Genomic DNA, 17,405 nt, shown 5'->3' on the forward strand with positions numbered 1-17,405 from the left:
CGCCACCAGTTGAAAAAGACTGGTAACTACGTTTGCAGAAATTACGGCTAAAAATAATTACATGTATTTCCATCTGGCGAGAAACGTACAAACGAAACGCGTTGGTAAAAACTAACATTATAATAGGTACCTATATAATTGTCTGAAAAAGATTTATCTAATAAAGGGATAATTTAGTACCAGTTGTATTCGAGTGGTAACGCATTCAAGTTATTTATTTTTTATTGTAAGATTCCCAGATGAATTCATCTTGTGATTAATTTCATTTGTAATTACCAGTTTGGTTTAGTTATCTCGGTCGAGCTATAATAGTGTTGTAAATATTTGTATAAGAATTGAGTAAAATGAGTGGTAGAATTGTTAAATTAGTAAATTTGGCGTTGCAGAATGCAACTACAAGTGGTAGTTGTGTAGACCTCAATCAGAATTTTAATTGGCACCAAGAAACAATTATAAATACTTTGAGCGAATCAGAGAAAGAACCCTTTAGCAACCATTCGGACTATGATTCTAATTATGCTCCTTCTGAATTCTGAACTAATTCAGATAATGACGAATATAAAATTTTAATTAGTGCTTCTTTATGTATGGCACGCCGAAAAATTTTAAAATTTAAATTGGCCCTTTGATTAAAAACGTTGCTCACCCCTAGCATAAATGGTTGATTTTGGTACCTTCGATAAAAATTATATTTCCTTAATTGCCTCTGATTTAGAAAGTTCAGAACGAGGACCGTCGTATATATGGTTTAGCATACGTTTCACAAAAAAACGTAACCCCTAAAAAATTCCCTAATGCAAAACACTGAAGTAACTTTTGTGGCGTCATCAACATGTGTCATGTATCTCCACTTATTATATCATAAATTTCATTCGTAAGAAATACCATTAATTATCAAACATACCTAATGTCACGTATTTCATTAGATTATCACTTAATTGCTTCTAGTAAATTTTTATTATGTTTATTATTTATGTAATAATTTATCTACACATTTTGGCACTGTTGCGTTATGGTGCAAATTAGTAGTAATTTTAAGCATTCCATTTGGAATTCAGAAATTTTGAATTAAAAAAGCTTGCCAATACGGATTAATTCCAATGAAAACATTGGCAAACAAAAAATGGGTTGACGATGAAACGACATTGTAAAGTGTGCCCAATAGGAGCATTTTTTTATTTTTAGCGAAAAATGTCATTCTTGATAAAAATTTTTGTCCTAAAATCCCATAAAACGACTTTTTTGTCCGATTTGGTATTCATATTTTGTCTGTAGAGACAGTAAACCTATGTGGTATATTTTTACGAGTGGCAGTTTTTTTTTCTATTGGAGTTAAAATGATTTTATGTATATCTATATTTAGAAATATGGTATAGGGCTCTTTGAAGTTGGATTGTAGTATTATCACTATTTTAATGTGAATGGATATAGTGCAGTATATGTGCACAGTATAGATAACAACCAGTATTCTCACTCTACCGCGGTACCTTTGATCTTTTTAGACAAAATTCGGTGACCTTGACGCCATATTGTTTGGACGAAAACCGTGGACTGGCCCTGCACATATGGAGGCGACAGAGCCGACTTTGATTTATTTAACAAAATTGATTTTAATTTCAACCAATTTCAAAACTCTTCTTGCTACTCTTTCATTCTTCGAGAAATTAAAAAAAAAACCTAAAATTGTTTCTTTCTCTGCGTTGTATTTATGATTTTGTTTTCTAACGTTTCACAACTATTTGTTACAGAACTGTCTTATACACTATCAAAAAAAAATCAAATGGAGAGTTATACAACAGTTTTTAATAAATATGCTAGTTTTAAAGCTGTATGGTTATAAAGTAGAATAAAATGCAAAGTTTCATTTCAAAATTCAAATACAGAGTTTGAAATCAGTTAATATATTTTAATTATATCTCACTAAAAATACAAAAGGATGTGAACAAAACTCCTAAATATGTATATTGATTAGTGATTGATCTTACCTGTTCATTGTAATAGACTATTTTGACTTGTTATTTCGATATAAACGATTAAATAATCGTGTTATTGATGTCTCCAAATAATCGTTTTATTATTTTTTTTCTTTTAGTTTTATTTTCATATTTTTGAGTATTGAAATTTCTGTTGTTGAATTTTAATAAATAGTACAAACGTATAAGGCTAAATAAAGTTGTACAATATTTTTTGAGTATTAAATTTCTTTGATCAGATAAAAGGCATATATCGAGCACAGTTTAATTAAATCTTGCCCAAGTACTTTCGATCCCTAGATCATCTTCAGGGGCATTTCGTCAATTGTGGCCTATCCGGCAAGAACAAGATGTCATAAACATATAATTGTACATTACACTACACTACAAATAGACAAACAAACACTTTAAAATAATTTAAGGAAGGCTACATTGCTTGAAGAAGTCGGAGACAGGAGTTTCTGTCTCCGACTTCTTCAAGCAATGTAGCCTTCCTTAAATTATTTTAAAGTGTTTGTTTGTCTATTTGTAGTGTAGTGTAATGTACAATTATATGTTTATGACATCTTGTTCTTGCCGGATAGGCCACAATTGACGAAATGCCCCTGAAGATGATCTAGGGATCGAAAGTACTTGGGCAAAATTTAATTAAACTGTGCTCGATATATGCCTTTTATCTGATCAAAGTTCATTTATTCGAGCATTCAACCTTATATTTATTAAATTTCTGTTTTGAATTTTAATAAATAGTACAAACGTACAAGGCTAAATAAAGTTGTACAATATTTGAGTGGTCTTTGTTCAAAAGGTGACTAAAATTTATGGTACTAAATCGAAAAACATGTTTTAATAATATTCGGCTGTACAGCTAATATTTCAAAATTCTTTTGAAATAGAATGTCAAGTATACCACCTTATAAAGTCAACAGAATCAACAGTAGGGTATTTCAGATTATCAAATGTGTCACCGGTTCTATTTTTATATACATTAACATATAACATACAGTTTTATCCGACAAATTAGTTACACTTTTTGAGTAGCTGTCTGGTATATTATTTTTAAATAATATATTAGGGCTGGGTAAACAAAATTTGCTACACAAAACATTTTTGTAAAACACAGGCCGCTTGAAGTACATTCAGAGACATCCTGTTTAAACTGATTACTGAATCTTCTACCTCTTGCCTTTTTCTAGATTGTAAAATTTGAACATTTATGAAATTAGCTAAATTTAAGGAAGGACAAAATTTAGATGTAAGTGCCATATTATCACATTATCGACACATTTCTTTTCTGTAGAATGTAACATCTGAATTTTTTATTTAAATAATGGTTTTCCTTTCATAATTTCATAACTGTACTTCATAACACAATTTTTCTTTGAGTTTTTTCTTACAATCCTTGTTGATGTACATTAGACGTCCAACGGAATCGTACAAAGTGCTAAAAGTAGCGTCATCCTGTTAATGTTAAGAATATATTTGTGGAAATAAAAAATAAATTTTTAAATCAACTTAATTTATTATTACATGTTAAATTAGACATTTATTTATTTATTAATAACAAAGGTAACAGACCCACTGTCAAAATTATACAAAAATACATTGTAGATAAATACAATTACAGATAAAAATCAAATATACATGTATAAAATAAGTACACATTAAGTTTACAAAGTATCATTTTGTAGTTTAAAATTTCAGAAGTTAAACAAATTACATCTCATGAGCACTGATTTGCATGTATGAAAGTCACATCATACCTATATTTGAACCATAATTAGTTCTGCGATGAGATACATGGAAATGTAAATTCTGATGCAGTGAACGGGAAGGAATATGAAAAGAAATTAGCTAAAGCAATTCAGGAGTATGGATTATTCTATAAAGAATTGCTTTTGTTCAAATATGATTTTGAATGTTATTTTACATTGTTGTTTACTTGATCTTGATTAATGTCAATATAATTAATTATTAATTAATTAGAAGTAACGCTCTAATACATTTTTATGGAATATGATAAGATATTTTAGTTACCTCTCACTAAAAACACAAGAGGATGTGAAGAAAACCCCTAAAAGAGTTTATTAATTATTGATTGATATTATCTGTTCATTGTAATAAAAAAGAGTATTTTGACTTATTATATTATTATAATCAAGTAAATAATGTTTTATTGATGTTTCCAAATAATCAATTTATTATTTTTTCTTTTGGTTATATTTTCATATTTATCAGTCTTGAAATTTTCGGCATCTTCGGTCGTCAGCCGGGTTATTGCCTCTGTTGCGCCATTCATTGAGGGTCTCTGACTGTCGAGGGCGGTCGTGGCGTGGTGGATGCTGTGGCGGACGGTCCTGCTGTTGTTGTGGAGGACGGTCCGGCTTGGGAGCTGGTCTCTCTTGTTTTTGATTGGCAGTTGAGGGAGTGGAGACTCTGATGTTCATCTCTAGCTCGTCCACTGTTCGCCGTAGCTCCTCTTCCTTCCGGGGTGGATTGACCCTCAAGAATTTTCGGATTTCGGGGCGCAACTGGTCTATGATGATCACGCAACGTTCCTCGTCTGGGGTGGCAGGTGCTACTCGGTTAAACAGGGCCATCTTCTGGGTGATGAAGTCGGCTGCTGCTTCTTGCCTCTGTTTATGTCCATATAGCTTGGCTAGTAGCTTTGTGAACCTCGACGAGTGGCTGAAGTGGTCTATCAATCATTTGAAGAAGGTTGTGTGGTCCAGTTTGGGGTCTGCATGCGTCTTGGCCCATGTAGATGCCTCTCCTTCGAGCCCATGCTCCAGGAGGTACGCTGTTCAGTGTCTTCCTTCTATATGTCCAGTAGATGGTGTGTGGCTGAGGCGGCGAATTCTTCGGGGCTCTCGTGCTTTGCTCCGCTGAACTTCTTCAGGGCTGGCTTCCATCTTGGTATAGGGGCAGGTGGTGCTGGTGGATGCTCCGTTTTGACTCCTTGTCCTTGGGCTAAGGCTAGCGCTGTCACTGCTTGGGTGAGGGCTGCTAACATCTGTCCTACGTCTGGAGTCGGTGGAATGCCTGACGTCGCAGGCTTTGGTGGAAGTTGGGCTGTTATGTCGGTCACGGGTGGTGTGAAAAGGCCTGACGTCGCAGGCGGTGTGGACTCTGTCACCTCAGGGTGTGGTGATGTCCGTTCTAAGAGTTGGGCGCCATGTCGGTAACGTAAGGAACTCTCAGCTCCCTCAGGAGAGAGAGAAGGCTCGTTACTCGCTCTATCCATCGCTTTCTGGGACCTAAGAGGGTAGGGTTCTCGGTCAGTGGCCATAGACACGGGGTATGGACACTTAGCTAGGATTAAATGCCTTTTAATAAAGAAACACAATAAATACTGTTTATTGAGATAATAATAATAGTAATTAAATTGTTAGAAAACAGATATGCTAGAACTTATGCTAAGAATCTGAAAGAAATTAATAATTATCTCCTGATCCGGGAATCGGGAAGATAATTATGTTAATTATTCTTAAATTAAGAATCGGAAAGGTAAAGTATATTATTTATAACTAATAATCAAAATATAAGCAAAATACAAATTAGTAAATAGGGAATATGTCACTTATCAAAAATTCGTGAAGTATGAAGGAGTTGAGCTAGAGACTTGGGATAAAGATAGGGATGTTTGTTATAGTGTCATTCGGGCGAATCAACAATAAAAAGTAACAAAAGTACACAAATAAAATAGTTATAAACAAAATTCGAAATATTTTTATGGAAATTTTTTTAAGTCGCTGAGACCTGTGGGAAAAATTACAAGATATTTTATATAGTGTAAAAAGGGCATAAATATTGCAAGTTATTTTTATACCTGTACATGAATAAAATATCAAATATCAAAGTCAAAAATAAATGTCAAGTTTTTAACAGTGTACCTGAAAAGTAATGTAAATACCATAAATCAAAGACGGAAATAATTTACAAGTTTAACAGTGTACCTGAGAGAGAGAGGAATAAAACACAATTTATAAGTTTTATTAAAAATGTCAAAGTTAAAGTTTAAAATATACGTTTTAACAGTGTACCTGAAACTAATGTAAATACCAAAAATCAAAGGTGAATCAACTTACAAGTTATTTTGCAGTGTACCTGGAAGAGAAAAGAAAACGCAATATAGGAGCCTTTATTAAATCTCAATTCTTTAAGGATATAAGCACCGTCCGGTGGCAAAGTCCCGTGAAGTAGAGACTTAGGAGAATCCTGAAAGAGAAATTTTCTTACACGACTTGTAAGACTACCGAGATAATCAGATCTTGGACTAAGTCCAAAAGCACAGATTAAATCGATGACACTTTGCGACGCTTTCGAGGAAAATATTAGCAAATTCGACAAAGTCGAAAAGCAGAGATAAATTCCTCAAAAATGGCCGCTGTTGGTTTGAAAACAAACCGACGTTAAAGCTGAGAACGTTAGGTTCTGGGTTTAAAGGTGAAAGCTGTGGAAATAAAACAGAAGCTCTGAGAACTGAATTAATCAGAGGATCTAACTTGCCAAGAAGGCTGGACCAGCGGACATATCCTGACCCGGTCTGGTGTCCTGGCCGTCGTGCATCTTCACACACACACACACGCAGTGATCAACCCTGCCCCTAGGAACATGTGTATACCAATGTAATAATGGGATCCACATGTCCGAAGATCAAACCGGTCACACCTCGCTAGTCGAAGTGGTACCTATCTGACCCCCAGGCTTTTCCACCACCCCTCCTCATCGTGTGACTTACGTGAGGAGGCTTATGATCTGAAATTTACTTAAGATGCCCTGGGTAATAGGACATCCTCGGTTTTTAGTGAATGTGGTTATGCCACCTAACTGTAGGGGTAGCCACATCTAGGCTTTTCTCCCTATTTACTTTACTGACTCAATTGATTTTACTCTAGCTTTACATCGGGACTTGAGTCCCTAAAAAAAGAAAAAAGAGCGTGTGTTCCGACCATAGAGCCATCAGCCTGAGCTGATGACTCTATGTCCGGAAAAGAGTGTGTGCTCGGTCACTCAGCCGCCGATTTGGCAAAATAAATTTTGTTCTCCTCGCCGGCTGAGCACCCGAGAGGGGTCCGGCCACCAAGCCCATGCATGCCGCACATGACCTCAGTGCTCGGATTTCGCGAGTAGATCTTTCATTTCGATCTGCCTTAAGGGCCTAGTCCGCGGAGCGGTATATAGAAGGTCTGGCGGGCCCCTTCTATATTTGCTATATAAGGTAAATTTACGTTAAACGGTTTAATGAAAAGTATGAATGTATCAATATGAATTTACGTTATTTAATCAGAAAACTTACCCTCGTACGAAAGCGTACCCTCTCGCCAGAGTTTTTTTGGTGTGTTTTCTGATTGACTGCATTTCTTTGTTCGTTCTTCTTGCAACCATCTCATTCTTTATTTATTCGTTCGGGTTCTCCCTATATCGAGCTATCTGTTGTTTTGGTCTTCTGTGTACCGTCCTTGTGTTTTCATTGTAGTTAGTCAGCTCTCTTAACATTCTGCTGGGGTGGTTTCTTAGTCCGTTAAAAATTTCATATGCTCTCTCGTCTAGCGTGCGTAGGATTCTTGTTTGTCCTGAGTCTCTATATACATATCTCAAGGGTACGTACCTTGGTATCTTAAGGGCATCTCTGACTATTTGATTTTGAGTAGTCTGTATCTTTTTCCTGTTTGTTTTACAGGTGTGTCCCCACGCAGCGGATGCATATGTTAGGACTGGCAGGATAATACTATTCGCAACCCTGATTTTGGTTTTAAATCGTAGTTTACTTTTCCTTCCAATAAGTGTTGAGAGCTGACTTTTCAACGCTTTGGCTTTGCGTATTTGCTGATTGATGTGCTCAGTGAACGTTAGCTTCTTATCTAGATGTACCCCTAGGTATTTAGCCTGGTTGGTCCAATCTACTGGGGTGTTTTCGATTGTAATTTCGCGATTTGGTACACTTCTTCTGTGACTAAACATTACAGCCTGTGTTTTATCTGGATTTAGGGCTATTTTCCATTTTATGCACCATCTTTGGAATCTGTTTAGTGCTCTTTGCAGATGATTAGCTGCATGATCCGGGTTTCTCCAGCTAACAGCTATTGCTGTGTCGTCAGCGTAAAGACTCAACAGAGAGCCTGGCTCTTTTGGCGTGTCGGCCGTATAGATGGTGTACAGGTACGGCGACAGCACCGCTCCCTGAGGCACACCCGCCTCCAGGGTCCCGACTTCGGATAGGGTTGCCCCTATTCGAACTCTGAACCTTCTGTTGGCAAGATATGACGCAAGGAGGCATGTCATCGCCTCACTGTAACCAAATTCATTCATTTTATAGATGAGTCCATGGTGCCAGACTCTGTCGAAGGCTTTGCTGACGTCCAGAAAAGCTGTAGCTGTGTACATTTTTTCATTAAATCCTTTGGTGATGAATTCTGTAAGTCGTAGTACCTGTAATTCACAGGAGTGTTCGCTTCTGAACCCGAATTGAGCCTCTGGTATGGTTCCTAGCATTTGTGATTCTTCATTGAGTCTTTTTAGTATAACTCTTTCCGCTATCTTGCTTATAGATGATAATAAGCTGATAGGTCTGTAATTTTGCGGAAATGTGCCGTTTTTACCAGGTTTTGCAATCATTATTACGTGTGCCTCTTTCCACCTATCTGGGAAATATCGTAGTTTTAGCATGTTGTTTATTATGTTAGTGATATAAACAATAGCTTTTGTTGGTAGATTTTTCAGCGCCCTATTTGTGATGTTGTCGGGTCCTGGGGCTTTTTTGGCATTTGTCATTTTTATAAGTTCCTTTATTTCTTCGGGAGATGTATGTGTAATACCTATTCTGCCCTTTTTCCTTCTAAGTCTTCTCGCTGTTCTTCCTACCTCTTCTTCAAAGTCTATGTCATCGTCGGGGTCTTCGTTGTTTCTACACGCCCTTTCTAGTTCGTCCTTCATGACTTCGGCTTTGTCGATTTCCGTATGGACAATCCCGTTTACTCCGTGTAGGGGAGGTATGGGTTTCTTGTCCTTTCGAAGGATTTTAGATAACTTCCAGAAGGCGGATTTGTTAGGATTTAGCTCATCGATATAGGAGTCCCAGCTTTCATTTCTATGATTTTGAAGTTGTTTTTTCACTTCCCTGTCTAGCTCATTTGCAATCCTTTTGTCTTCTACCATTCTTGTGCGGTAGGCTCTTCTTCTTTTCCGGTTTTTCTCTTTGATTAGGTTTTGAAGTTCTATACTTATATCCCTGAATCTTCCTTTTTGTCTTGTGATTGTTTCGGTTTTGGAGCTGGCATCGATAGCATTGTTTATTACTTGTTCTAGTTTTATTACACTGTCTTCTAGTTCTGTAATATTATTAATTGTTGGGATGTTACCGATGTTCTCGCTCACAATTCTTCTAAAGTTTGGCCAACTTGTTTTCTTTCTGTTGTGGGGCTGCAAATAGTTCAATTCTGTTGCGCCCAGGGTCAGGACGATTAGGTTATGTGTCGAATCGCCTTCATTTAGAGAGTGTATCTCGTATTGTTGACCCACGTTGTGTAGGATTGCAATGTCGAGATACGTAGGAAGTTTTCCGTGGAAACATGTCGGTTCTGTTGGTCCGATGACATATGTGTTCGGTCTGTTCTCGAGATGGTTGCAAAGATATCTTCCGTTTCGGTTGGTCGTCCTGTCAAACCAATCGGGAGATCTAGCATTTAGGTCTCCAATAATTATAGTTGGCTCTTCTGAGTTCAGTATTAGGCTCAAATCTTCGTTGAAAATCGGATCATGTGGTCTAACGTAAGCTGACACTATTTTTAGTGTTTCGTTGTTGGCCTTAAGTCGAATAATTGTGGCTTCCATTGTCACCAGTCCGTCTGGTGTTGGGATGTGCTCGTGTTCGAGTCCCCTTTTGACTAATATAGCTGTTCCTCCTGATAATGCTCTATGATCCGTTCTATAGATATCGTAGCCTGGAAATTTTGTTTTTTTCCTTTCCACTAGTTTGGTTTCTTGAAGGGCTACGATATCGAGCTCTAATCTGTTTATTATTTCATCCAGAAGGTTGATCTTTTTGAATATTCCGCCGGAATTCCATGACCCAATGCGTAGATCTTTGTTTTGGTTTGCTAACATTTTCGGACGGCTTCTCCAAATGCAGTCATCATTTTTGTTGCTTTGTCCATCATGGACATCATTTCCATCATTTTGTTATTATACTCTGTATGGAAGTTTGCGATGAGGGTAGCTGCGTCCTGTACCGACACTTCTTGTGGTAGTGCTGGAGATTCTGAGGTGGTTTCAGCGGATTTTTTCGCTGCCTGTGCGTAGCTGACTCCTTTGTTGATTGGAGCGCTGTTTATGGGTTTTCCTACTGGTCTTGTTGGGGCAGGTGTTTTCTTTTTGGGGGCCTTAGAGCATCCTCTATAATTTGCTGTGTGCGCTTCACCACAGTTTGCACATTTGGGGTCGGTTTCCCGGCTTTTCTCACAGTCGTTACTGATGTGGTTTTCTCCGCATTTTACACATCTGAATCCGCAATGGCAAGCCTTTGAGCTGTGATAGAACCCTTGACAGTTATAACACTGTAGGGTGTCTTTTGTGATTTTGAATTCATCCTCCACATAGATGCGCATGTAGCATATATCAGATATTTTTTTAATTTTTGCAACGTCTTCCTCTTTGAGGGTGACGATGAAGTGTGGCAGTACTTTTTTATCAGCTTTTTTGGAGATCATATTGATCACCCTTGTTGCTTCTATTCCTTTATTGTATAGTTCGTCTTTAATTGCTACTGTGCTAGTAGTAGCAGATAGCCCTTTTATAATGACTCTTTTTAGTTTATCGCTATCTATGGGATATGCGATGAATTCTACTTTTGGACTGTGTTCTTCTAGGATGTGTACCATTCCTAGGTAATCTTTTCTGGTTTTTGTGTTAATAACAATCGATCTGCCTGATCGTGCAAACTTATTGATTGATATTATGCCTTGGTTGGCTGCTCTCTGCAGGATTTTTTGGTGTTCTCCTACAGTTTTTAGGATTATCGCCGGTGGTTTCGGCTCTTTTACTATAGGCTCCTCGCTTGTTTGCGGTGAGTCTTTTGGTACGTCGTTTTCTTTTTCAACTTGGCTATTTTTGCTCAAGTTATTTTGGGCAGTTTTCTTTTTCTGGCTTCTTTCATGAGCCTCTTTCGCAGCCTTGTTAAATTCGATTTCTTTCCGCTGATTTATTATCTGCGTCTGCTTTTCGGCGACGCTTATTTTTGTTTTCACACTACTGTCTGATTTCTCAGTAGTGGTGCCTGTCTTTTTTCCTTTTTTGTTTTGGACTTGTGTCCAACCTGCAGGTTCTTTGGTTGTTATGATTCTTTCCGGCTCTTTAGGCTTGCCTTTGCTACCGGATGGCTTTACGGGGGGAGGTGAACCGATTCCTAGTTCCACTAGCTTTACAACGTCATTATCGAGGGAGGCTTTCCACGGGTCGATTTCCATTATTGATTCTTCTTTCTCCTTGGCTGCTGTTAATGCCATTATATGTTGTACAAGTTTTTGTATCTCCTTGTCCTTTTCTTTGTTTTCGTTTCTCAGCTCAGTCATCTGAGCGAGAAGGTCTTGGATTTGTTTATTTGCCTTTTCCTCGCGGATACGGCTTTCTTCTTTAAGGGATTTGATCTGTTCCGTCAGTACATTGACCGACCTTAAAAGCTCATTGGCCTTTTCCCTTTCCGCCATTTCTCTGGCCTTTTTCTTTACTTCTTCGTCTTCCGAAGAGTCTTCTTTGGGCCTTAGCCTTTTCATTTTCTTGCCGATTTCGGGCTCGGCTTCATTTTTGGAGACGTTGTCCACGGCGGGTTGTGTCTCTACTACAGTTGGGGGTGGGGCTTCGCGCGATTCTGCAGCTGGGCTCGGCTCTTCGTCGATGGCGTCCATCGTATTGATATCGTCATCGGTGTCGATTTCGCTTTTTTTTTCCTCCGACTCGGGCAGATAGGAGTCATCGTCAGATATTACGATTTCTATGTCGTCGATCGCGGGATTAGTCGATTTAATAAATTTATTATATAGCTCGATCGAGCTGTCAACAGAGGGGTTTGATGATTCGGCTAAATCATTCTCTTCTTCTTCTTGTGTTGTCACCTGCGTGACAACACTTTCTGGGGGGGGAATATCACTCATATTGCCGTAAGGCAGTGAACAAATAGTTCATAAGATATAAGAAAATTCTACTTAGACGACTCTGTTTTTTTTCCACCGACTGACCGCTGTCAGTACGGCTTACTGGGTGCCGTCCCAGGTACCTCGCGGTAGTTCACTCCCTGTATTCACAGTTAGGGATCCTCTTCCTGTTTCTCACACCTCAGGAGCAGGGGCCGTTTCTGTCCGACCTTGTCAAATGTCAAGGCCTTACAGTGTCATCCCTGACGACACACTGAGGTGATCCCGAATTCTTCGCAAACGCGAAGCTATTATAGCCTCCGCGAGGAGCCTATAAAAACAGCTCCTCGACGGTTTAACTAGTAACAACCTCGCATCCGCTTTTCGCTAATATGTAGGACAAGTGCCTATGCCACACTCGGTGTCTTACCCACCGGGAGCTGAGAAGCTCCGTTGACAATAGGTCAGTCGCCCCCACCTAAGCACGCTTCTCTCTCACGTCCGTACTGTTCGGCTGCTCGAGTCGAACTGTCGTGCATCTTTTTTATGCTAAAAAAAGTAGGTCAATCTGTAACGGTCGTTTTGGCCTTTTTACGATTGGACCTGCACGACGACCAATGCCCAATTTTCAGTATATCATTGGCTGCAGCTCAGATGCCGTTCGACCAACGATAATACAGAAAATGAGCAACAGACTCCTGAGTTATGATTGGCTGCAATTACTGTTGCCATTTGACCAATCACAATTCAGCAGGCTGGGCGACACACACACATATATGTTATAAAATTTATTACCCACTGTCAAAATATACAAAAATACAATATTACAGATATAAACAATATACCTATACAATTACAGATAAAAATAAAATATACATACATGAATAAAATAAGTAAGTACACATTAAGTTATAGAATCATTTTGTAGTTTAGAATTTCAGAAGTTAAACAAATTCTATCTCATGAGCACTGATTTTCATGCATGACAAGTCAGATAATGTAAATTCTGCCGCAGTGAACGGAGAGGAATATGAAAACAAATTAGCTAAAGCAATTCAGGAAGTTGGATTATTCTATAAACAGTTGGTTTTGTTCAAATATGATTTTGAATGTTATTTTACATTGTCCGGGTCTTGTTACATGAATTTGTCGAGTCTTGTTACATGAATTTTAATGAATAGTACAAACATATACAGCTAAATAAAGTTATACAATATTTTAGTGGAAATTGTTCACAAGGGTGGTTAAAATTTATGATACTAAATAGAGAAACATATGTTTTAATAATATTCCGCTTTGCAACTAATATGCCAAAATTCTTGTGAAAGAGACAGTCAAGTATACTAATATAGTTAACAAAATCACCCAAAATCAATAATTGGGTATATTAATTATTGAGTGATATTATCTGTTCATTGTAATAAAAAAATAGTATTTTGACTTATTATATTGTTATAAACAAGTAAATAATATGAACAAATCCCCTTCGTTGGCTCAGTGAAGATGTTCGTTCAGTTGTAATGGAAACACCAAATAATAGTAGCAGAGTTTATTGCAGAGACGTACACTATGGGTGTAGACCCGGGATTACTTTGAGTAGAGACTGATGAAGTTGATCGTTGAAGACTATCAAGTTCGTTAAGTGAATATTGATTGAATGCCTCTCTAGGCAAGAGATCTTAGTTTTATATAAACTTTAATTGGGTCAATATTTTCGCGGACCTCGCGTGACATGTGTATTTAATTTATGTAAATAGTTTAACTTTGTCAGCACTTTTGACTGATGTCCAAATTATATTATTGATAATTGACCAAATGTGTATGTAACCTAATTAACTACGTGTGTGTATTTAATAACAAATAGATTCATTCGGTCTACTGGGTGATAAAATTATACTGTCCAATTTCGGATATGAATTCTAAAGATTTGATATTGGACATACTGCGGAATCGGGCAATCTGGCCCAAGTGTCAATACTCAAAGTTTACATATAAGTATTACATAACATAGTAAAATTCAAACATGATAAATTATAAATAGTTTAAGAATAATCAACAATCTTCCAACCGTACTTTAGCTATCAATGTCCGACTCTATCTCTAGATTAAAATTAGGGCAATTGGATGAAAATGTGGAAAGTGGGATGTCAACTTGGGAAGTCGACGGTACATTGTTGTGCCGATTACTAACTAATACAGGTACTTCTTGTTCGTTAGTCTGAGTTTGTGGATTCCCTGAACGACATAGTCGTGCAACAGGACGGTACTTCCATAACGTGAGTATCCCAATTATTACCATTATAGTAATGATCCCGGTGGCCACAAAATAATGCCAATTAGATTCGTGAATCGATCGCCACTGCGTATGCGTCATTTCTTGTTCCAGACTCTCCTCCTCAAGTAACACATGACGTAGCTCTCCTCCTGGTATGTCAAGGTAGGTGTTTAGAGTCGTGTTAAACTTGCGGGGTGTCCTCGCCACCAGTTGGGCCACGGGAGTGATTGGCGACTTCAGGTAACTCGTCACTGCTCTGTCCACCCCACTGCTAGTGGGGAGTAATGTAATATTTTTCGTTTGGGCGATACATTTGGGTGAAAGCTTCAGGAATGTGACTCGTTCCAGTACTCTTTCGTTCCGATTTCCATCGCAAATAATGGATATGTGTATCGTGACTGGCGTGATAACTAGCCAGAGGTTGGGAGTACCCATCTTACTCCATTGAGCTGTCTGTATTGTCCTGGCTACCACTGGACATGTGCTATTCTTAGATCGCTCATAAATTTCTTCAAGTATGCAGTTTGGTTGGGTATCCATGTTTCTTATAGCCGTTGGTGAGCACGCTATCTGCGCCTTTGTCAACAGTAAGCATCTTTCTCTATCTTCCGCGGTCAATTCGAAGTAGTGCAGTGTGTTATAATCTACGACCAGTAGATTCCTTGGGGCGACAAATGTGCGCAACACCGACCCCTCAACGTTAAGTGGTATGGCCGTGACTTTGAGCATGCTGTACTTATTTTTCCCTGTCACTATGAAGTAACCGATGACTGTTATATCTCTGTCGTCATGACTGACTTCTGTTTCTATAATGGGTTGTCATCGTATTTCGACCCCTTGAGGCAGTATCTGCCCTGCTTTCCCTATTAATTTGGTTATTTCACCCGGTTTCACTATATCAATGAAGTGTCCGTGGTTATAGTGAAGGTTTAATATTCCCTCGTAAAATTGAGTATATTCGTTTATGAAGTCCATAACTTGTAATGCTATCGTTTGTATTCGTAACGTGCTATATTCGGTTTCTAGTTTTTGTGCTTTGTCTTCTACTTCGTTAAGTCCTTTAGATATTTCTTGTAGACCTGTGATTAGTGCTTTGTTAAACTTGTTCATTTGCTTGTTTATCCTGTTCTCTGTGTGATTGATTGATGTTATTGTTTCTAACATTATCTTCGCCTGGTGCTGTGATCCCTTTATTAGCTCCTTTTGGTTATTATCTAATGCTTCAATGTTACTGTAGGCTTCGTCATTGACTCCAAATACTGAGGTTAATATTGTTCCTAATATTCCTCTTCTTTCCCTTCCTTTTATTTCTACTGTCAACCCTTCGCTTACTGACTCCGCCTTTCTTTGTCCTTCCTCTAACTTCTCTATTATATCCTTACAATTCACGATTTTTATCTCATGACACAGTTCTCGTACGCCTTGTATCATATTTCCTATTAGTTGGTGCTCTGTTCGAATTCTTCCTTTTTCGAGTAACACCTTTATTCGAAATGTTCCCCGGTCTATGACGACCTCTCCAAGGTCTTCTGTGAAAAATCCTGGTACCGGATTATATATTTTATACGGTTCTCCCTTTATGGGTTTTAACATCGTTAAAAACATTATAGCTACTAGTATTTTCTTCCATCTTAGTGCTGCTGCCTTCTTCGGCTTTTCCTGTTTCTCTTTTTCCAGTCGTATTAGCTTATGTATGGGTCTTTTAGTCAGTTTCCCGTTTGCCTTTCTCACTGTTACTACTCTGGTTAATCCCTCCGCTCCAGGGTGTGTTTCTGTTACCCTTGCTAATGGCCATCTGCCTGGAGGTGTATCCTCTTCTTTAATTATAACTATTTCTTCTTCTTTTATGTTAGGGTGCGCCTTATGCCATCTATTTCTCTGTTGTAATTGGTGCAGGTATTCCTGTTTCCAAATTTTCCAGAAGTCTCTTTTTATTTTCTCCACTAATCTCTACCTCGTCGGCATCTTCAAATAAGTCGTAAGCTCTTCTTCCCGATTTGGTGATATAATTTCTCTCCCTATAAGGAAGTGAGCTGGTGTCAGGGCTATTTTCCCTTCAGGGTCTTCTGATGACCCACATAATGGTCTCGACTTCATACATGCTTCTATTTGTGCCAGCACCGTACTCAATTCTTCATATGTTAGAACTGTTTCCCCGATGATTCTTTTCAAGTGATATTTCATTATTCGCACTGCGCTCTCCCATAATCCTCCGAAATGTGGTGCATATGCAGGTATGACATACCACTGGGTACCTAGTGCCAGTAATCCTTGTTTTATCTCGTCATCTATTTTTTGATTTTCTTTTTTCAACAAATTTGCTGTTCCTACGAATGTGGTTCCGTTATCGCTGTATACGTTGTTGCACTATCCTCTGCGTGCCGTAAATCTCTTGAACGCTGCGATGAATGCATCCGTAGACATATCGCTTACTACCTCAAGGTGTACTGCCTTCATTGACAGACACAAATACTGAGATGTAGCCCTTATAGCTCCTCTGTCCTCTGCCTCTCGTGGTACTTATTTTTATTGGCCCGGCATAATCTATCCCTGTGTTAGTAAAGGGATGACTCGGGTTCACTCTGTCTTTCGGTAGATCTCCCATTAATTGTTGTGCTGCTTGGCTTTTATACCTCCTGCACCTTAAACATTTTGCTAGATGATCTTTCACGGTTCTTCTGCCGTTGATTATCCAGTATTTCCTTTTTATGTACTGTAGTGTTTGTTGTAATCCGCTATGTAGATTTCTTGCGTGACTATCTGTTATAAGTAACTTTGTTAATGCACTATCCTTTGGCAAAATTATCGGATGTTTTTCTCCGTACTTTAGATTCGTGTGTCTCAGTCTTCCGGTGACTCTTAGAATTCCTTGTCTATCCAGGAATGGTACCAATGACGCTAATTTATTTTTCTTGTCTAATTGCTGTTTCTTCTCCAGCTTATTTATTTCTTGTTTGAAGTAGGCGTGCTGTGTGTGCTTTATCACCTTTAATAGCGTTTCCTCTAATTCTTGGACTGTAAGCTGACTTT

The sequence above is a fragment of the Diabrotica undecimpunctata genome, chromosome 11 (assembly GCF_040954645.1).
Source record: "Diabrotica undecimpunctata isolate CICGRU chromosome 11, icDiaUnde3, whole genome shotgun sequence".
Taxonomy (NCBI): Eukaryota; Metazoa; Arthropoda; class Insecta; order Coleoptera; family Chrysomelidae; genus Diabrotica; species Diabrotica undecimpunctata.